At 36.8% G+C, this 22,996-nt stretch overlaps 1 protein-coding gene across 2 annotated transcripts in view; it reads right to left on the bottom strand.

Moving 5' to 3' along the window:
• Positions 1-22,996, bottom strand: part of RFX3 (regulatory factor X3) — a 133,686-nt gene that overhangs the window by 88,816 nt on the left and 21,874 nt on the right. The gene's annotated exons all lie outside the window — the stretch shown is intronic.

Here is a 22,996-nt window from a genome sequence, read left to right as displayed (position 1 = left end):
ACGGCCCGTGCCCCATCTGCCTGGATGATGTGGACGACGCAGCCTACGTCGACATCTGCTTCCATGCCTTCTGCTTTGACTGCATCCAGCGGTGGGTTACCTCAAGAGCTGTGTGCCCACTCTGCAGGCGGCCTTTCAACCACATCCTGCACATGGTAAGGGCAGGCAATGGCTTGTCCACCCGCCGGCAGAGGACCGCGGCCAGGCAGAGGGTGCGCAGCAGATCCCCACAGCGGCGCTACCACCTGCGCCCAAGGCCCAACAACAACGAGCGTGCTGCTGGGAGGAGGGGGCCTGTGGGGAGTGACCAAGCGGCCTGGAGGGACGCAGCTCCAGGGACCTCCAATGCCTCCAATGCCTCCGCCCAGCAGGCTGCAGGGGAGCGCCCAGCCAGCCCTGCCCACACACCTGTTCTCCACTTGGACACGCTGGCACTGCAAGCTCAGATTATTGGCTTTGTGGACATTGAATAAAGATCCAGAAGCTTTTCAGAGCATGTGTCTTTCAAAACCACTTGGTATCCTGTAAGTGAACACACTAAACTGGCTGTAGGGGGAGGTGTAATTTTATCTCCTCCTCTAAAGATAACTGTTGGATTTGCACTACATAAACCATGACATAAATAAAAGCTGTCATTTACTATGCCAAGAGAGACAGACTGTAAAGAGATCACCTTATACAGTGTAACTCTGCACCTTTTAAAATGAGTCATAAAGAGTAGAATCAACACATGTAACAGTCCCTACGCTTGTAACACAGCAACCTGCTGAGAACCAGTACACTCTGCAAACTTCATACACTCCATTGCTTATATTTGTCTATTCCGAACGGGAAGTTTACAACAAAGCAGATATGTAAATTAAACCAGATTTACAAATATACCCATTTTATCAGTGAAATTAGTTATTGTAATGATCTATGAAAGCCATTTGGCTCAGAGTGGCAGTGTGCAATTCAAACTTTTGAATCCATAAACATCCCACACCTTCAGCCTGCCTCCTGCACACAGCAGCCATGTGGGCAGGAAAGGCAAGACAACAAACTCCCCTTCAGGGGGTCAGCGAACTGCCAAAGCACAACTCCAGAACATGGTACCCAAAGAACAAGCATGACAGCCAGCACTATGCAGTGTTCTGAAAGCTCAGGGAAGGAAAGAGATGCAGGTGGGCTGGAGAGCCATATACGAGGCGTACAAGGGCGGCACTCATGCTGGACCAGACGCACTGCTCCTCAGCACCCAAAGGGAGATCTGCCCCCTCCACCTGTCGGCACTACTACTTGCCCCAAACTCCCTCACTCTCTGTCCACGTCACCGGTTTGCCCCCCCCATACCCTACTTTTTGGCCCCTGGGAGCCATCATTTTGTCATCGCTCTTTCCCTGCATGTGCACAGAGCGCCCTGCGTCTGGCCAAAGTAGCAACCCCCAAGAGTTTGCCCAAAGTCCCCTTAAGCTTGAGAATACCTAAAGATTGGAATGTTTTTACTAATGCCCTGACTGTGCTGAATGTCCCATGTTCTGTCATTGGTAAGGCAGCAAACCAGGATCTCTTGGAATAATTAAAGGTGAATGAGGATAACTCAGAAGCACCACACACATCATGTTAGAAAAGAAAGCTACATAAAAAGACCAATGCCTCACCCTGTAGTATTTAGTGTAATACATAAATCATCATAAAAACTTCCAACTTGAATGTCTATATTGCCCATTTAAAAAACATAATTGGGGGAATAGTTGAAGAACACACACACACACAAACTTCCAGTTGGGTTTTAAGTTTCATTTAACACAATACATTTATGAATAGCATTACAAGAGATAAAGGTAAGGATTTTCATCCATTTTATGCTGTTTTCTTTATGACAGGATCACAAGCCAGGGCAACAGCTGGAGAGTCAATGTCTGAAGCTCTATTGTGGGTGTTAGTAAGATGGTTCATACATTCTATCAACAGCATGAGGGATGGTAATAATACAGTTTCTGTGAAGTATACTCCCATATATTACCCAGCCATGTCTTACCTTGTTATTTCAAAGGTGCTGTCTTCACTGAGGTTATTCCTTCTGCACAGGTATTGTATTTTTTGCCAGCCTCACCTCCTACTTGCTGGAGAGCTCCAGGGGCCTCACCAAGTCTATGGTGAAGTTAGAGATGTTTTGTGGGAAAATTCTGGTGCTGGGATTGTTGGCTAGTATAAGGTAGAAACTGCCATCTGCCATCCTTATTTTACCCCCACTCAAACTCCAATCACTACATGTCCTGGACTTGGGCTGCTGTTTCTTTCTTATTTTCACTTTCACAGCAATAATTTTGTCAATTTTGTAGGTTCTGTCCTCACTGGGATTCACTTTTCTAAATTCTTTAGTGTAAAATGTCCCCTCCATTGCTTCATGAGCATAGCCTATTAAACTGCACGGGTGGGTACTTGCTCCCTTCCCACAGTTTCAGCTATTAAAAAGATTTCACTCATGAACATCTGATGATAACCTTTCTCAAATCTCTTTTGTTATAAACACTGTGATATGGTCTGCCTTTTTGAGCAAAGGCACATATTCTTTAATTTTAAATCAATCCTTGGATTTGATTTTCCAAACCCTCACAGAGTTTAAAGGGATCACATACATAGGCGTGGCTGTGATAGCTCTGTGAAAGCTATGGATATAGTCCTTTATAAAACCTGGTAACTCATCGATGTAGCAAAAAGCACTGCACACTGAAATATCTCCACGTCTTAGTTTTAAGCAACCTGTTAAAACACTCTGCAGTGGAGGCTTTTGCTTCACTGCTAGTAACAAGATGGTGAACATTAAATAAGCTGTTAAAGCAGTATAAAGGCTGGTTAAAAAAAAAAAATAAAATCTTCCCCCCATCAGTCTGTAATTTCTGACGCATGCACTGCCTGATAAAAATGGCTTTAAAAGCCCCAGCTGTATCAGAACCCATTTTGCCTTTTAGACCAATGGCAGAGACATGCTTGTGTAATATGTCTAGCACCATACTTAAGCTGTACTTAATAGCAGTGTCATGTTTGGAAAACTACTGCACATCCACCAAGTCTGCTGATATCGAGCATCCACCTCTACCACAACCACCTTGTTTCTCTTGAAGTGCTTTCTTGGTGGCTTCCCTAAGGTCCAGGCATCCTGGTTTTTGCAAGCCAAGTTGCCACTTGGCTCCAGTTCATCAACAGTTGGGCTTTTAGCAGCTTCTAAAAAGGGATTTATATCCCCCAAGCTTCCCACCTCCCCAGGAGCATAGTAAATGCCTTTAAAGAGAAGTGCCAGCATGGACATCTCTATTGGCATGCCACTACTACACATATATAAGAAATATAATACTTCACCATGATTTAATTCATGCACAGAGATATTTTATTAACTGTTTATGATGGGTGTCAGTCATTGGTCAGGCTTTTCCAAGGTTTTGTTGGGGTTTTTTTCCCCGCTCTTCCATGAAAGCCACTGTCCTTTCTCTGCTCATTCTTTAACTGCTGCAGGCCCAGATAGGAACAATTCTGTCTTCTGCCTCCTCAGCTAGTCAGCTGGAGCTTTTTAAAACGTTCTATAAGGACATCGACCTAAGGATAAGGAAACAGATATAGCACAAGCCTGTACCTCACAGTGATGTAAAGAGGAACTTCAAAGTTCCCCCAAACCAGTGGGCAAAGGCAGCTCCCACCAGCACTTGCCCCTTCTCTGTGAAACTTACCTGGAAATCGTTTCCTGATTCACAGGCCTGTCAGATGGCTCCTCTGCTTCAGGTGGTCTTTTTGTGGGAGTCCTGCTGGAGCTTGTCCTTATTGTCTTCACATCCATGTTCTTCTGAAGTTGGCCTTTTGTTCTGGATTTCCACTTTTGCAGACAGAGATGCCTGTGACTTGTAACACAGCGCAAAGCCTCAAAGCTGCCCCAGGAATAAACGGTGCATGGCCATCCTCGCAGGCAGTTTGGCGCCAGATGCGGGGCTCCAGGATTGGGCTCCTCTTTGCACATGCAGGGGATGCCCAGGGGCCCCTTGGTGGGCCATGTCTGAGGACAGGCCAGTAGCCCCTGGGCATGTCCCCACTTGATCGTGCCCTTCGCCCCACCCTGCCTGCCTCATACCCCCTCCTCATCCTCTTGTACCTCCCTCCACCCAAAACATGTCAGGATTTGTTCATTGGACTTGTGAAGTGGGGGGCCCCAACCTACTTTATGCTGTTATTTAATTACTTTCCATTCACATTTAAATTTTAATTAATTAATTTCATTAGATCTTTCTAACAAATATTTTTACACATTTTATGCTTACACTTTTATTTAGAGAGAGAGAGAGGGAGGTTTAATTTGTATATCTTTACACTACATAAAGTATATATATATCTATATTATATATAATACTTCTATAAAGCTATATATAAGGTACAAAGTATAAGTAAAATACACATTTTTACATCTTTATAAAGCATTTTATATTTAGATTTACTATAAATATACATACATATAAATGGACATATATTTATATCTGGGAACTTTCTGGAACTTTTTTCCAAAGGAAATAAGCAGCCAACCAGAGAGCATGCTGAGGTCACATGCCTTTGACGTTGCAGTGCTGGCAGTCAGTTGCAGGGCGATATGTAAGCGTGTGGGTTATGAGGTGGCCAGACATTATGGCTTTCTGCCATGAGATGACAGCTGAAGCAAAGTGGTGCCCCCAACTCTGTAGCAGGAGGGGACCTCCAGTTCCACCCTGCTTTGGGCAAACTGTTGGGGGCAGCTGCTCCAGCCAGTCCCAGGGTGCCCTGTGCACATGCAGGGAGATAGCGATGACAAAATGGTGGCTCTCAGGGGCAACAAGGAGGAGTGGGGGTAAAACAGTATGATAATTTTTAGAGGGCATATTAATCTTTGGTAAGAATTTCAGTCTGTTTTCGGAAAAAAAACTTCCTATGCACTTCAGATACTGAAACAAATTGCACTTAAATGACATTTTTTTTTTGTTTTTTTTTTTAACACAAATGTTCCTTGCCTTGTATTGCATTACTGTATGCAGAAAAATTGCACAGTTTAAAAAGCAATCAGATGATACTGTTGTTTTCTGTTTTAGCAAGTTTCCAACAAATGCTAACAAGTTTCTAGGTATATCTAAACAAGGAGAGGGGAAAAAAAAAAAAGTGAGAGAAATCAGTGAGGATGTGGATGATTTTAACAGGAAGTACACCAGTAATATACAAATTGCAAAAGTAGAATATGACCTCAAGCAAATAGGGGTACACTTCCTTTAGCAAGCTATCATAAATTAAATGGTTACTGTTATCACACTCTGCAATAAATGTCAGACAAAAATACATTCAGGAGTTAATATAGTACATCAAAGTCACAATATATTAACATTTTATCATGTCAATTTTTTAGAGTTATTGTCTAACTTTTGTATGAAGATCAATGTATCTTTATGATAATGAAATGATTAAAAACTTCTGTTGTGTATTAGTTTATGATAAGCAGTACGTTATTTGAAGCATTACTGTATTAGAGACAGAAAGCAGCCTGAGAACGGAAGGAGAAGGTAAATAACTAACAACAAACACAGACTCAAACTGGCAATGAGCAACTGTAGCTTCTGCAGTGTGTCTCATGTACTAGAGAACACAAAGTGAACTTTACTCAGATTTTTCCAGCTCATACAGGAAGAACAAAAGCACAATAAAATATAATAGCTAGAGAGCTAATTCTATCATCGAGTTTCTAGGATCTTCAGTCACTACCAGCAATTCATTGAGACTGGGCTCTTCTCAAAGCTTAGATCCCATCTGAATTTGCGATTCACTCCAACATAATGTAGTGAGAGCTTCGAAATAAGAAATTAGGAAAGAAGGCTGAAAAAGATTTACTCATGATTCCACAAAATTCCACTCATGATTTTTAAGTAAATGAGAAAACGGGCCAATAAATTAATAAAACCATAAAAAGCAGACAGAAAAATACTAGTACTGATGAGAGCATAAGTAAGGAAAGTATAAATTAATGAAAGGATTGCATCTACTCTGATTAAGAAGTTGATTTGGATAACTACAATCTTGTGTGTCAAAAAACCCAAAAGATTTAGGACCCTCCCCTCCTTTCCTGCCCAAAAAGGAAAAAGAGTTACATTGGTGAAACATCTGAAACATGGTACCACCTTGTCATCGGAAACACAGTAGCATAGCCATCATTACAGGAAAGAAAAAAAAAGTGCTAAAATATGAGATTCACAAAAAGAGAGCAATGAAGATTACAAAGCAGTTTCAACAACTGTGTTGCATAGATAAAAGAAAATGTGTTTGGATCAAAAGCATAACAAATTAAGAACTGGTATGAATAAACAAATCAGAGAATCAGAGTCGTTTATGTTGGAAAAGACCTTTAAGATCATCAAGTCCAACCGTTAATCTAGCACTGCCAAGTCCACCACTGTGGCATTTATGAGAAAAATATTACTTCAGAAGTTTATAAGAGGAGACTAATTTTTGAGTTGTAGCTCAGGAACTTTTGTTACAAATTACAGATAAGGTTCAGACATTCATGGATATCATAACTGCCATGTTTCTTTACTAAGTAGGCCTAAATCTGCTTGAAGCATCTCATGCTACAATCCCTAACTCCTGTGCAGTACACTGTTTTATGCCACTGGAGGCTAAAAGGATTTCATTACCAGAATCAGCCTAACACATGTTGTATGAATTTGACAGAGATGCCTGTCATGCAATCCTTATGAACCACTCACTGAACCACAGTATACAGACCTTCAAGTATCTCCTGTCAGTGACAGGCACTTTGTATAAGCATACAGGTGCAACAGTAAGGCTCGAGAGAGAATCCTGCACCCCTAATGACCTCTTACAATGAGAAAGCGTGTGTCTTCAAGTCTGCAAAGTTCTGAAAGTTGTAATTGGCGGTACATACATTTCAAAAGAAGAGCTCTGAATGCCTTTTAACAACAAGAGAGGGTTGTTATCAGTTGGCGCAAAGTCCAGCTGGAGGACAGTCATTAGTTGAGTACCCGCAAGGATTAATACTGGGTACAGCACTGTTCAACATCTTCATTAACGACCTACATGGTGGAATAGAGTGCACCTCAGCAAGCTTGCAGGTGATACAAAACTGCAAAGACTGGGTTACAGACAGTGGTTGACAGTCACTAAAAACCATGACACAATCAGTCTGCTTTTGAATGACTTAAAATTTACATTCTTGAACTGACAAACAATGATAAGGATCAATCTTTGTGAAATAAATGGATAAGATTAAAAAAAACCACTGATACTCGAGTTCCAAAACATTTTTGGAGACTTATATATGCTAAATAATGCTAGCCCTCAATTTACCCTCATTTCTTCTCTGTTGATTAGGATATTGTCAATTTTGTACCAATGTATTATTTTCGTCAAATGGAAGCTCTTCAATCGGATTGGAAAAAAAACACATGGAATAACTACTGAAGAAAGATAAGATGCTGAGCCAACACTCATATCTCTTAAATTCTAGCCATTTCCTTCTAAATTCAGCAGCATATGAGAGATGCTAAATCACTATATGAAATTATGTCAAGTGTATCGACGAACTTAAAAAAATGCACACTTTAAAAAAAAAAAACCAAACTAATACTTAAAAACTCTGACTAAAGGTTAGCTAAGAGGAATTAGAATCCTAGATATCTTTGGGTACATAGGCCTAAACAATTTATTCCGGACAACATATAGAGAATCACCAATACAGGGAACAGCCTGCAAGCTTCTAGACTAAGACCCTTATTTCTGGATCTTCTTTCATCTTCAACTAGACATGACACATACTAGAGCTAAGCTTACAATTTACAAAAATACATTAATGTAAATCATAACCATCTCTCACAAAATAAACCCGCAAGTCCTAAATCAAATTTCATATCAAAATGGTATGTTTTTAATATATCAGTTTATGTCCCTGTGTGTGTCAGAGTACATATTTCAATTAGTTTAGACATTGTTATTTGGTTTCTTCCAAATGGGGTAAAAATGTTATTTCAGAGTACAAAATACATATTCTTTTCCCTGTAATTTCCATTACTGGTAGCGCTGACAGATTTCTAAAAAGAACTAATTTTCAAAGTAATATTTTAAACATACTTGTTTCCATTCTAAAAACAACCAAAGTGGTAATCACTTTTCAAAATTAACTTCTGAATGCTGAAGTGTTAAGGATTATGCATTTAGGACATTTTTTAGACTCTGCAACACAGCTTTTTCTTGTAGAGGGACTGTAGCTGTCAATCATTCCTTCGCCTGCAACACAAATATGCTTTGCAGCTTTTACTTGTCACTCCCATTACATGTAATGTAGGCAGGGTAGCACTAAAACAATTTATGAAACTGCAGAAATTAAATACATAAATTATTATTATGATAACAGAAAAGGCAATGAATGTCTTGCAGCTCCATTTGCTTTCTTTGTTAAAGAAGAAAAAGCTATTTTTCCCCCCCTTTCTGGAAAGTAGGATTTTATTGTAAAACAATAAGTATCTACACAAGAGCGAACAAAGACAAATCAGGCATAAAAACTATAAGGATTTCAGTTTTCATAAACAATTCCCTATATTATTTTGAAGATGCATATGCCATATAGAATGAGAATATTCATTTTTTCATTATCACATCCAGAATTTTGACTGTTTTAAATAATCTCTATGTATAAAAAAATTTAATCTAAAAATTACAGAAAGAGTTGTGGTTGCAAATTTAAACTTTATGTGGGACTTCAATTTTTAGACTAGAAAGGTTGGATATCTCACAAAAATGGAAAATATTACAATTTATATTGCAATTCAAACTTCAGAGAGAAACCTAAAGTCTTGTTAAACTATGAAATATATGTAGAATACTTCCTTTATAAAGTCTTAAGGACACTCACCCAAGGTGTGAGCTTTTAAAACTCTTCTTTTACTGTCTTCTTCTATTACAATTTCTCATCCAGCAAAGTACAAGAAAGGGAAAAAAAGCACAAAAGGGGAGAAAGAAAGGGGGAAGGAAGATAAAAGGACAAAAAGTATACTTTCTGTCCTCATTTTTCTAACTGGTTAAACTACAGAAGTTGCTGCATCTAGAGCTTATTTTATTTTTTCCTACTTATTTGTCAAAAACAAAGAATTACTGTATTTTGCAAGAATCCACCTATGCCACAACAGTTCTCAAATTTTTCCTTCCTTACTCTTATACTAAATGTCTTGATCCTTTCCCACTTTCATCTATAACACATACTTATCAAAACATGCTTTCTCAATTCTCCATGCTGTATTCAAAGTCTGACCAATTGGCCTCACCTTCCCTCATGTCTGCTTTCACAAACTCATTGATTCCCCTGTACAAAACTTGATTTTCCAACAAGATCTTCCCTCTTTAAACTGCTGTCACAGTCAGTCAACTATCCATAGAGGAATTTGTCCAAGTATAGGACAACAAATGAATGGATGACTTTGTCAGATAATCTTCTGAAAATTCAAACACTTGGCCACTTTTAAACCTTTATTCTTAAATTGATACTATTTCCTACTAAGTTAGCTGAAGAAAAAACATGTTGCTAGAATCCTTTGAAATTCCAGCCATTGATGCTTTCATATTATTTCAGGTGTAGGCAAACATGGCATGAACAAAAAAAACCACAGCAAACTTCCCCAATTCCATCTTTAAAATGACACCTTCTGGCAATTGTGTCTTACCACAGTCAAGGAATGTTGACTAAAGGTCTTTAGCACAAAAGTGTCAAGCAAAAATATTCATCATTTACTTCTAGAAATTTTTTCAGCCAGCTCATCAGCAACACAGTCCAGAAACGTCACAGTTAGATAACAGTGAACTGTCCTTCCAATGGCACACACATTTAGACATCAAATTCAAAGCTATTTTAAACACCAAGCATGTGAAGAATTCTTAAACTTCTGAATTCCATAAATGGAGAAAGTTAATTAAAATCTTGATGTATCCAGAGGAAAAAAAATTATGAGGAGGAGCTAAAATTAACAACTAGATGATTATTAAATATATTGTAGATTAGTTTACGTCAGTAGACAGAGAGCAGGTTAACTTGCATCAAATGCAAATGTAATAGAGTCGGAAGTCCCACTGAAACATATATGGAGAGAAAACTTCAATGCTTTTGCAGGACAATAACTTGATTCCGGAACAGATAGCTGAAAATAAACACCCATGCATATTCACCTTCTAAAATTACATACATACTTTAAATTGACTGGATTAATTCCTGCTGGAACACTCAGTCTTCATGGGAATCAAGAGGAACACATACCAAAATGTTTAATTCTACAGGGGATGAAAGGGAAGCAAATGGTATAAACAAACTAAGTTCTTTCTTATCCAAGATTGTTATGACTACAGAGTATTTCCAGTCAGAAGTCAAAATTCATTCCTGTATTATGTATACATATTCTTCTGGTAAACCCTGTATACCTTATTTAAAGATTTCTGCTTGGTTTGCTTTATCAGAAGTTGTTAAAGTAACTTGATTATTATAAATTAACTGAACTACATACATTCTGCTATCTTGAAGTCTATATTGTAAGAAGAGTAATTATAAATTATGCCTTTTCCTCTTGTTGATCTGCTTACAAAAATTCAGAAAAAAAGGACAGAGATGAGGCCATTGACAGAAACTGAATTAATCAGCTTCCCAAGACAGTTAATGCAAGAGTTAAAATACTAGGAGGAGTTTTGCTAAACTTCAGCTCTGAAAACAGAAATGAGTAGAAAACAACTGCAGAAAAATCCATATAAGAAAAAACATAACTATTTTTTCCAGGAAATAGAAGAAGAATCCATTCTAGAAAGAAAATTAATTGGCGCACATGGTGGCAAAAAAGACACAAACACACACACACTCCAAGAAAAATTCCTGAATTGTATTTGAAGAAAAATATCTAGCTTTAGTAGCACTTCATCTAGTAGCGTGACAAAAGATGGTTAGGGATAAAAATGTGGTAAGGTACCAATTTATTCATATGGCTTACTTACACGTTCACTATAGTGTGGAAAACTAGGTAGGTAGTATATTATAACGTAGTAACCACACAATTTAAGAATACTTCCTATACTCTTTCTACATAGAGTAGTATACCTAGACATGCAGTTTAGTAAGCACAGCTGTTTCCAGAAGTGTGTTCTGTCTTACCCTTAAAATAAAAACCACTTATTCCTAAACTCTAGGGTTTCTGATAAATCTTCACTGCAGTGAATGCTGTATAGTTTTAGTTCGAGTTTTAGCATTGATACAGTGGTATTCCAGTCCAGGCTAAAAAAATAATCAGGACTGGGGTCTAAACATTTTCAAGCAAAGTAAAAAAAAAACAAAAACAAAAACAAAACCCAAAACCATAGAACTTAACATTTCCTAACTAAAATGCCCATCACCACTATCCTTATAGTATCTAGATTATATAACTACAGAAGTAGCACAAAGAAAGCAAAACAGTTATTCAGAAAAGCATCCCTAAACAGTTAATGGCATAAAAGCTCAAAAGAAGTCTTTAAACTACCTGAAACCTTAAACACCGAAGTGCACAAAAATATAATAGGCTAGTGGAGAGATATTTCACTTGAGAACAGGCTGATACACCAATCCTTATTTCTAAGACTAGCACCTGTTAGAAATATTACACACACCTAGTAGTTTTTAATTCCAAATGCACGCCTGTATGACATCTACCAAACATCTCATTTCTTTCCCACCTTCTCATGATTACTGATAGAGACAGATTGATATCTATACAGAATTTGAAGCCATATGACAAATATTTATTTAACATGGCTTGTTTCATTGATTTTTCTTGTGGCAGTATGCACAAACATCTTTAAAACATGAAACATTTTATATTAATGAAATATAATGGAAGATGAATTAAAAAATAATAATCACCTTTATGCTCTTTCTTACCTACATATCATTTTAAATGCTTTTCAGTAGATATCTCTCTCAGACCAGATCACACTGATAAATCAGTTATCTGGCCACCAAGAAAAACTACTACATTAAATGTTCCCCTACAGTGACTAAGCACGTGAAACTTATTTCTTAAAATTCAGTTAATGAAGATGTTAATAGGTCAACTCCAATGGTATCAATGAAGACAAGTGACAAACCAATTTAGCTCTTCCTATATTATGTTACAATCACGGACAAAGATAAATTTCAAAAATGTCATTAATTATGTTAGCTTCTGAAATTTAATTATGAACATGTGAATTACACAGACCTAAATACACTAAGAATGTAGCTAAGCTGCAGTTAATCCTAGAAGTTCTAGTCCATGGAAACTATTTTGGCTGCTTACTGACTCCATTTTAGGACAAGCTGTGGTGGCTTATTATGCTGTTTCAGTAGATTTCTTGATTTAGACAACTGCAAGATCATTACAGAAGGGGTGCAGTGTGCAACGTGAGAAAAATTTATACCTAAATTATTAATAAAGACTTAGATTATTTCAACCAATTTATTTAGAATGCAACTAGTGTACTAACCCACTTGCTTTTCTCATCACTTTTTAGAAAGTCACTTTTTACAACGTTTATAACTCAACCCTCTAATGGGTGGTACAAAAGAGATGTTATTCATCTTATTAGAGGGTCGAATCCTGAACTAACAGCAGAAGGGAGTCCCTTCAGCTCTAGACTCTGATAACATACACGACAATGACCATCTATTTCCATAAATCATTTAAGGGTTTACATAATGTTATATATTTCATTGACTTAAGGGTAGAAAAGGAATTCTAAATATATCCAGTAGACAACATATTTCATTCTCTCAGTAGCCTCTAGGCTAGAAAGACCAAAATAACTCTCAGGAGAGTCCTGGTCCATGCAGTGAAGATCCTTGCCTAAGAGTTGGGATCTTTAAATTCAGTACCCTGCTTTCCCACATTCCTTTTCATGATCTTTGTTACGCCACTTTGCCTGCCTGAGTTTCAGCCTTCCCATCTCTGAAACGGAGATAGCAGTATTTCCCTGTCTCACAGACATGTCGGAAGAGGAAATACACTAACATCTCTGATCCACTGATATCCAGTAGTAAAGAAATGTCATTATAGAGCACAAAGTAGATTATTCTCAGATTTCTAGGACTGAAACTGTTAACTGGAAGAATTGAGTCCTGACAGGTATTTCCTATTGAAATACGCTCTGCTTAATGCTTATGACCAATAAATCAATTCCCAAGCACCTTGTCATTTAACTTCAAATAGCCCCAGATGGATACAAGACACTGATAGCAATTATATAATCTGTAAAACTTAGATTTCCAATTTAAAAGCAAATCAGCAAGAGGAATAGGCTCATTGCTGAACAGTAGATCACTTAGTAAGATATGCAGTAACAATGCCTCAAGTATGTTGACAAGTTCAGTGATCTTTTTTGGCAAGAGCACAAATGAAGAGCAAGGAATTGTTCTACACAGCTTACTTTTATCTAGACTATCACTGTCCTCTGCATTGACTCTGGCTTTTAACCAGATTTAGCTCAATAGGTTTTAAAAGTAAGTCATTTAACTGACTAAATTAATGAAATCCAACCCACTGTGGGCAATTCGATTGCTTTGTTTACTTCCTTATATTAGTCTTTTACTAGCAGAATCTAAACTGTCATAAAGCTGCTTTAATAAACCAGAACCAAATAGCAGAACAGCTTTGAAAGAATTCTAACTAAATCATATCATGTTGCATTCAAAATAAACCTCAATTTTCTGAAATTCGGATAACTGAATAGCTCAATTATCCAATGAAAGAACAGCATGGAAGAAAATGAAACAGAAACAGTCAAGATTACCAGTACCTCTCTTTAATCAGTATGGTACCAGACAAGTAAATATGATCCTAAGCAAAAGTGAACACTATATAGATACCTATTAATTGGGAAAAAAAGTTTAATAAAATGGAGTAAGTCATGTGGAAGAAGGTGTAGTTATTTTTAATGAGAATATACACAAAACATTTATGTCTCTGTGATAACTGAATACCAACAGCAGCATGGATCAAAAATACAGTTAAAACACATATCCCTATCCCCACATTGCATGTTTTATGAAGATGCAGACAAAATGGTAAGTTAGTGTTTTATACCAACTGCAGCTGTTTGACATTATATACCTAAATCAATCACTTAGGCACGACTCTTAGATTCACTAGAGAGTATGCTCTAAAACTATAGTTTTCATTTACAAAAATATCTTCTGGCTTTCAATAATATGAAGGTAATTTTGCAATGTGAAAAACTGTAAATTAATCAGAGATGACATTCAGAGTGTGACACAGATTTGAAATGTTAGCACCCAGTTCAACAGTTTCCCAGATGCATTCATCATTTTGCTGTGACTGCGTCCTTGTCTTCACTCCCCACCCCACTCCTCAGTCTTCAGGCTATACCAAGATTTCTACCAAATGCCTCATGCTTTCCCACTGGATGGTAATGGGATGTGCTGTTCAACTGTCCAGATATCAGGGAAGCCTGGACCGCAGCAAAACTAGTATATTCAAACTTACTGTCAGGAAGCAGGTGAACAAAAAGTATAGACTTTTGTTGATCTTGACTGAATCAGGAATTAGTCAAAACAGGCGACGAAACTGACTACAAATTCTCATTTTCCCTTGTGTACAAAAGAACATACTGAGCTAGCAGCGACAACACACCCAATGTGGAAGCTACCAGAACACCTAGAGGGGAAACAGTATCCAAAAAAGACTACTAAAAATAACCAAGCGTTAATGCTTTGTTACTATGTATTCATTTCCACTCATGTCACCGATGAGCCAGGACTGCTATGAGATCCGTAGAAATGTAAGAACTACATTACACCTACATCTCGAAGAACCAATCTCCAAAATGTAGAGTTGACTTACATGCAACTGATAGGTAAATTAGGCCTTTTGATTGCTGTAAATGCCCTCGTGCATGACCTCATGCATTTCACATAATGAACCAACTGCCCCCTCAGTCCTCTTGCCAACTGAAATGCAAGTACTTCAAGACTGTAATGGAGACTGATAAAACTATGGAATGATATAAACAGCCCATCCCCAAGGACAAATTATTGTAAAATAAGTAGGTTTTTTTCTTCAGATCACTGCATGTAATTCACTCATTCAGAAGCTTCAGAAGTGCTCCTACTGAAAGAGATCAATATGAAGCCTCAAATCACTGGAAATCCAAGGACAGCATCTGTTCTAGAATTTTGTCTGTGGAGCAGTGTTTATGGACAAAAGCCTGAAAGATAAGCAGCAGATCTACACATCTCCCAGACTGTTAGATTTCTAAGAGGCCTACAAGGGTTCTGGAACCACAGCCTGACAAGATTAAACCAAGTCTAAAACATTCAGAAAGCCGTACTGGTAACATTTGAAGGGGGAATATTTTCCCTTTAACTCTTTCCTTATACAACCCATGTATCTTCAAAACTGTCTGAAAGACATTTACCTCTGAAAAAAATACAATATTACCCTCACATTACAACACCAGGTCATCTCTAGTGAAGAAGTTACAGCTACAAACACAGAAGTATTTGCAGTAAGATACTAAATAGACCATAAGAAACTAATACAAGAGTTTCTGTCTCACCAGGCAAAAACTGCTAAAAACCTTCCAAGTAAGTAGAAATGCTAAACATTACCACATTGCTAAAAGATCCTGACACATTTGAAAATGCTAAAAACCACATAAGAGAGTCCATTGCTGAAGAACATTCTGGTTTGGAATGAATTTAAGACACACAGTCTTTCTGGGCTGAGTAACCCAACACTGACTTTGCTGGTAGCAACAGACTCTGTACTGATGAAGACAACAAATACAAATTTTGGAGAGTGTACCACAGTCTTGTTATTACGAAGTATTAATTCATGAAAATATTAATATGTGTATTATCTTCAGAGAACTTTATTAGGAAACTCAGGGTGGTTCTAAGAAAAATGAATTATTCTATTTTCCACTTACCACAAAAAAAAAAGGGGGGGGGGGCGGGGGGAAGAGTAGGTGGAAGGCTTTTGCTCTCTTCTCTTTAATGAAGCAGTGAGAAGTCTTACCCCTTTGGCAGGTCCAGTTATCAGTAATGTCTGCCAAATGACAGTGGACCTGTGTCCTGATTTCACCTGGGATAGAGTTAATTTTCTTCCTAGTAGCTGGTATAGTGCTGTGTTTTGGATTTAGGATGAGAATAATCTTGATAACACACTAACATTATAGTTGTTGCTAAGTAGTCCTTACACTAGTCAAGGACTTTTCAGCTTCCCATGCTCTGCGGGGTGCACAAGAAGCTGGGAGGGGGCACAGCCAGGACAGCTGACCCAGACTGGCCAAAGGGCTACTCCATACCATATGATATCATGCTCAGCATATAAACTGGAGGAGTTGACTGGGGGCCAGCAATTCTTGCTCAGGGATGCACTGGGCATCGGTCGGCGGGTGGTGAGCAATTTATAATGTATCACTTGCTTTGTATATTATTATTGTATATTATTATTATTACTACTACTACTGCTACTATTCTATTTTATTTTACTTCAATTATTAAACTGTGCTTATTGCAACCCACGAGTTTTCTCACTTTTACCCTTCCAATTCTCTTCCTTCATCCCATCGGGGGCAGGAGGAGTGAGCAAGTGGCAGCGTGGAGGTTTAACCCCAGCCAGCAACTAAGTCTGACAACCTGTAGAGCCTAGCACACCTTCAAAGGAAACAAATTGAGGAAATGGAAATATTTTAAAGACACATTACTTTGTATATACATACTTATGTATTACAAATACACAGAGACGTAACAGCTTTCTGCATAATAAGACCTAAAATTCCTCAAAAGTTTCTAATTTTAAAATAGAAAAAGGTTTATTTATCCTTATATAACAATGAACTACCAGTAATTAACTGCAGGAAAGATCTATTTTCAAAACAACAGTCATGTCTGGCTTAATGTTATATATGTTCCTACATTTCTGTCTAGAGTGAAATTTAAGAACAGGGACAGTTGACTGTCCTATTCTAAATAATTCTTTCTTTCTCTCTCATGTGCCTTCTTTTACTCCCTCCATCTCATTCTACCCCCGTCAGATATGGAAAGAGAGAAAAACAAACTACCCACTGTGAAGACAACAGTCCAAAAAGAAAATGGCTGATAAAAACAGCAGCTCTGGATATGCTAACCGTCTGTGAACAACATCAGAGAAAGAAAAGATACATCATGGGAGCAAATACAAGAGTTACCAGCAGATTTCAATATCCACGTACTCTTCCTCTCTCTTCAAAAGAGCAACTCAGAGAATCACAAACCTCTGGAGTTCATCTGCAAGTAGTAGAGTCAACTAGAGCAGATTGCCTATGACCACACACAGGCAGGTTTTTAATAAATCTCCAAGGATGGACACTCCATAACATTATTTTGAAATATTAACAGCAGATACTTCCTATGTTCACCACTTTTTATAATAGCACTGGCATGCCAACTTATTATTCAGAGGAACTACACTGATTTTAACATCACATTTGTCATGTCAATGTAACCTTCAAGTTCAAAAGAGATTGTGTCTTCTACAGAAAAGGAAAAAAGAGCCCTAGCTACTGACATTTCAATTAATTACAATATTATTTATCTAATGATTGCAGTTTTAATTTTTTTTATTTCAACCATGTACAATGACTGTAAGCTGGTATCACTGCTATTCTCATATACATGTAAGAATTGAATGGCATATTTTCTCAAGGCATGAATAACTTTGTGTTACTGACTGTGATTTTGGCTTTGTGGTTACATTCCATGGTCAATGAAGAGAAAATTAAAATAAAGTTTGCCTTGTAGGTCAGCATCTTCAATCACTATAACAGGAAATTTCTGTGCTTCTAAAAAATCTACAAATTACCTAAGTTCCAAACACAGGACTTTTTGTTCTAGTATGCTTCAAAAAATCAATTACTGAGAGACAGCAATTCACACTCTATATCTGGAAAATCCTTAAAAGAGAAGTCCTTAGCGAAAACTTTCTCATTAATAAACTAATACAAAATAGGTAGCAGCAAACATTCTTTTGCCCGTAGAGTTACATTTAACATTGTATCATGGTCAGCATTTTCAGAACAGTCAAAAATTCTATTAAAAATATTAACAAGATGAAATGCAATGAATTAGTACAAGAAGGTATGAATGTGAAGCTATATGAAATATTTCGCAACATTATTTAGATATCCTCCTATTTATTACAGTATTCTTTCGCTGGTTTGCTTCCACATGTCTTTAATATTTTCCTTCTATGAAGCATAAAGAAATCTGAGAGATTCTCAATTGCCAGAAATACAGGGAAGTACCAAAGAAAATCTGTAAACCCTGGGCACCTCAGAATTTTCCAGTACTGAAAACCCTCATAATAAAAGTAAAACATGCACATTCTGAAGAACTACTTTCCAGAAATCCCATGGTGATGCCTTTCAAAACACAGGAATTTAAGGGAAGGGAACCCAACAACAATAATTTAAGATGAGCAGTAGATCATAGACTAGCTCATTGGGGAGCACTGCCAAAAGTACCTGAATGGTGAGTGAGCAGAGAGCAGGAAAGAACGCGCATAGGCGCACATGCCCATAAATGCTAATACACTTCCTCAGCACAAAAACTCAAGGAAGCAGTTGGATTAAGACAGCAACTACTCCTGCTGCTCTCGTCTACTTTAGACTTACATTTCCAAAGGCCTAAGCAAGGACTATTCATCTGACAGAAGCCACAACTCATTCCTGTAACTGCAATGCACACCAGGGAGGTTAGTATATCCAATCAGGCACTGCACAATGGACCACAGAATTTTTGGTGCCCAGAAGAAACTTGATCAAGAATTAATTTAAGTTTTTGTTGGCTGCCAGTACAACATACACACCTAACACGGTTTTCAGAAAGAGTTTAAATATCTGAATAAATACCATTCACAATCAAACTTTACAACACTTACTCAAAGTTGAAAATAGGTTCCTCAACCTAAAAGGAATTCAAAGGAAAACCTACAACTTTTGGGTACATGTCAATCTTCACTTACACCTTTGAACTCTTACCCATCTCTACTCTAATGTCTACCTGTGCACACAGTCAAATCCTTGTAAGGCCACTGTTGTAATTACTGTTTCTCTTTCAGATAATACAAGTGACATACAAAACTTTCAGATCCCCTTCCAAGGTCAGTATTATAAACACACAGTGTTAAAAATTAATCCACATTATACTTGAAGATTCTTTATACTTTTTATGACTATCATAATGCAACAGAACTTTTTGGCTTCATTAGCCTTTGAAATATGTGGTCGCTTCTTAGCAAATGAGAAGCTAGAAACATTAAAAAGATTGTTTTCCAGACAACTGGAAAGCAGGCACACAAACACACTTACGCATTCTTGGAATTAAATACAAGTTACTTTTCTAATTACAAAGTGCTGTCCTGGACTTGAATCTAACAGAAAACGTAAGTGCTCACATTTCATGAAGTCAAGAGAGGTATGCCCATACAATGCAAAGTTTTCTTCTTTGAAGTTTAAAAAATAAAACTAAAAAAAATTCACTAATAATTTTTCAAATAGTTCTCTAGTTGCATAAATGTCCAATGGTGTTCTGAAAATTCTGCATTCTTTCTGTACTTGTCCCAGGTTCACAAGGGAATTCATTTTGTTTTGCCCATTTCCTGAAACATTATCTATTGTTTTTGAACTAACAGACATAAATCTACCAACTTGAAAATTCCATCTACCTCTTCAAAAGGTTATCAGCAAAGATTATTTTTGTACACCTTTGTCCTCTCTAGACAAAAGCAGGGCTGATTCACAGGAACACTGCGTTGTAGCCTCCTACACCTACCTTTCTCGTACAAGTCACTTCAAAATCTTCAAGGGCATATCAAGAAGAGAGATACTGACACACACAAATATAGCTTCAATGCACAAACAGCATTCTGTACTTATATCTGATTAAATGCTACGTTTATGTAATGTAGGCCCATTAAGTTGGGTCTTAAGTATTTAATTAAGCAGAAAAACAGCTCATTTACGTTCCTCACTCTTCTTGGCAGATAATTGTGCCATAAATACAGTATATGATCCCACAGTGAATATTGTATATTGGTAAATTCATTCAAGAAGAATATCATACATGCTCTGGTAGCATATAAATAGCAGTTGGGTCCCAGAAAATTAATTACATCTTGTAGTCATTCACACAAGTACATTCAATGCCAATATAGATTTTTGCTTGAAAACGTTCAATACTTAAAACTCTTTCTTTACCCATTAAAAAAATGCTGTATTTTTAAACATCTTGTAATTTTACACAGCATTTCACTAACACTACATAAACTAACGTTATTGTTTGTATTTGTTATTTTAGTCATGGTTAGTATATTGAAGAAAGGAAGACATCACTACAAAAATTAAACAGAAAGCAGATAAAAAGTTTGCTTCAGAATTGGTGTCTGGCCAATTATTTCAAGCTATGCTTTTCACCATACAGACATTAAATAAAAAAAGATAAATAATCATTTCAACTTCAATATAACTGTTCTTACACTAAAACAATACGAGAATAAAATATGTTTACAGGACAGGGAAAATTCTGGAAAGAAATTTGCTTATCAACAGCAGTAATTAAAAAAAAATTAGGAGTAAGCACATAATGTGACACCACAACACATTAAACTGCATGGAAATTCAGTTGGAGGGATACATGCAAACTGACTACACAGATTTTTTTGCCAAACTTTTCATTTTCTATTGTCCTTTGAACTTTAGTGGTCTACTTCCTCCCAGCCTATTTTTCTACATTTCCAAACACTTAAATGCATTTCCTAAACTTACATATTGTTATATTTTAAAATAAATAAATAAATAAAATAATGAATAAGCCTATTTTATTTTCTCCTTTGCTTACATTCCTTTTTGCTTCTCAGTCCCCAAGCTTTTTTTGTTTTGAATGGGAAGGTGGGGGGTTTTGTCGTGGGGTTTTTTTGTTTGTGTTTTGTTTGTTTGTTTGTTTGTTTGTTTTAAATCATGAAGCAAGCAGCCCTATAGGTTAGGTCTGGATGCAATGGAGGCATTAACCTGCAAATCCAGTTATTAAGGTTTGTCCAATAAGAAAAATATTAGGAAGTAACTATTCTAAGCAACATCATCTGGTCTAGAAATAAAGATAAGCATCAATACAGTATATAGAAATCCAGCTATTTGGGAGAAGGGGCACGGAGAATTGAACAAAGATAATGACTACAGTTCTGGAAAGTAAATTACATCCTTACAGAAATTCTGAAAGTAATCTGAATTATTTGGGAATATGTATTTGCCATAATAAATACTGGATGCTATTTCCTATAATGTAAGGTTAAAATGCTTCAGGCTCCTCTGAAAATATCAGAACTGTACTATATAAAACAACTTTTAGTAAAAACACCTTTAAAAGGGTATCATCTATGAATCTGAACACTGCAAAAGGTTATGTTCTTGTTTTTTTAAAATTTCTGCTTTCTATATACTAGCTGAAATTTCATTATCAGATTTTAACCTCTTTCTAAATTACATACCTCTAGTCTTCCTAAATCTTTCAAACTCTCCTAGCACTCCAGCTGTGGCAGAAGTAGTTACTTTACCATATAAATACCTCTGGATTGCACAAAATTAGCAATCCACAAATGCTACCCAAACGCTTTTGAGTAGATATCATAGACTACATCACACTGCTAAATCACTTTTTTAAAATTTTAAAGTTTCAGAATTTAAATGAGTTCATACTCTAAATTATGAACATCATACAAATTCAGAATGTTGTTCAGACTAGCGCTTAACTCACATTTAAACTAACTGAACTCATGTACCTGAAACTACCAAACTACCTTTTTAAGAGATTTTTTCTAGATCTGGATTTCTATATGCCACATTTTAATACAATTTTCAAATACAATCATATAAACCCATCTTTATTCATTGAATATATCCAAAATATCTCTCTGTCACCATACTAATACCCTTTGCGGTGAGGATTCCAGTGTTAGATGATGTGGAGGAAAAACATTCTGAGATGAACAGTTCAGGTGAAGGATACTATCTACACAGTCAGACCTAAGAGGTCCATTTAAAAGAAAAGTTTTTTTTCAAAATTCAGTTTTTAAAATTCCTATATTAAAAGAAAACACTATTGATAAACACCTGAATCTACTGAAACAGCAGAACCCAGTGAAACATCCCAAGTCAAGTCTGTAACATCTAGTTGTTTACATTTTATAACTTTCTTCTACACTCTGTAACCCCTAGAGTTGCCCCTTTTATCAGTAACTAAAGATGTAAGTTTTATACTCTTAAAACAGCTTTCCTCTATTCAGAAAAAAAATGGTGCCATCTTAATGGAATATAATAGGTTACAAGTAACTAACTTGGGCCCTCTGTTAAAGTAACTGGCCTTTACCATAGTGACACTTCAACCACCATTCCCAAAAGTAGACATAGGAACTGAAGATGGGTGTTTATCTAGTGTAGATCTACATCTTTACTCAACAACCAGTGTTTCAATTTTCAACTCAGTTAGCCAGGTCAAAATATTTAAACTGAAATGTAATCATCCAGAATTACATCTATTACTATTTTGTGACACAATTTCTGTCTCTCATCCCAAATCACCTCCTTGCCCATATATTTCTACCTTTCATGTATAACAGGTCTTGAAAACATTAAATACTGACAGGTTGGTATGACATAAAATAAACTTGTCTGGCAGTTACTCAGTTTTATTCCCTACCTCTTTTTACAGTATCTTCACAAGACATTTGCAAACTTTTCTAAATAACATGTTAGAATTCTAATGATTTTAAATGACCTTTTTTATTGTGCATATTACAAAACAAGATCTCTGTATATGTATTTTTATATCAACATGTGTCTCCAAAAAATGAGAACTGCTGCACAGTATCCGATAGCTGAATCCAGAGAAGACAACAGAGCAAATACT

Source organism: Nipponia nippon, unplaced genomic scaffold, assembly GCF_047370975.1.
Source record: "Nipponia nippon isolate SJK-2023a ecotype South Korea unplaced genomic scaffold, ASM4737097v1 scaffold_8, whole genome shotgun sequence".
NCBI classification, from domain to species: Eukaryota; Metazoa; Chordata; class Aves; order Pelecaniformes; family Threskiornithidae; genus Nipponia; species Nipponia nippon.
Note: the sequence above shows the minus strand (reverse complement) of the source record. Positions and strands in the feature narration are given on the sequence as shown.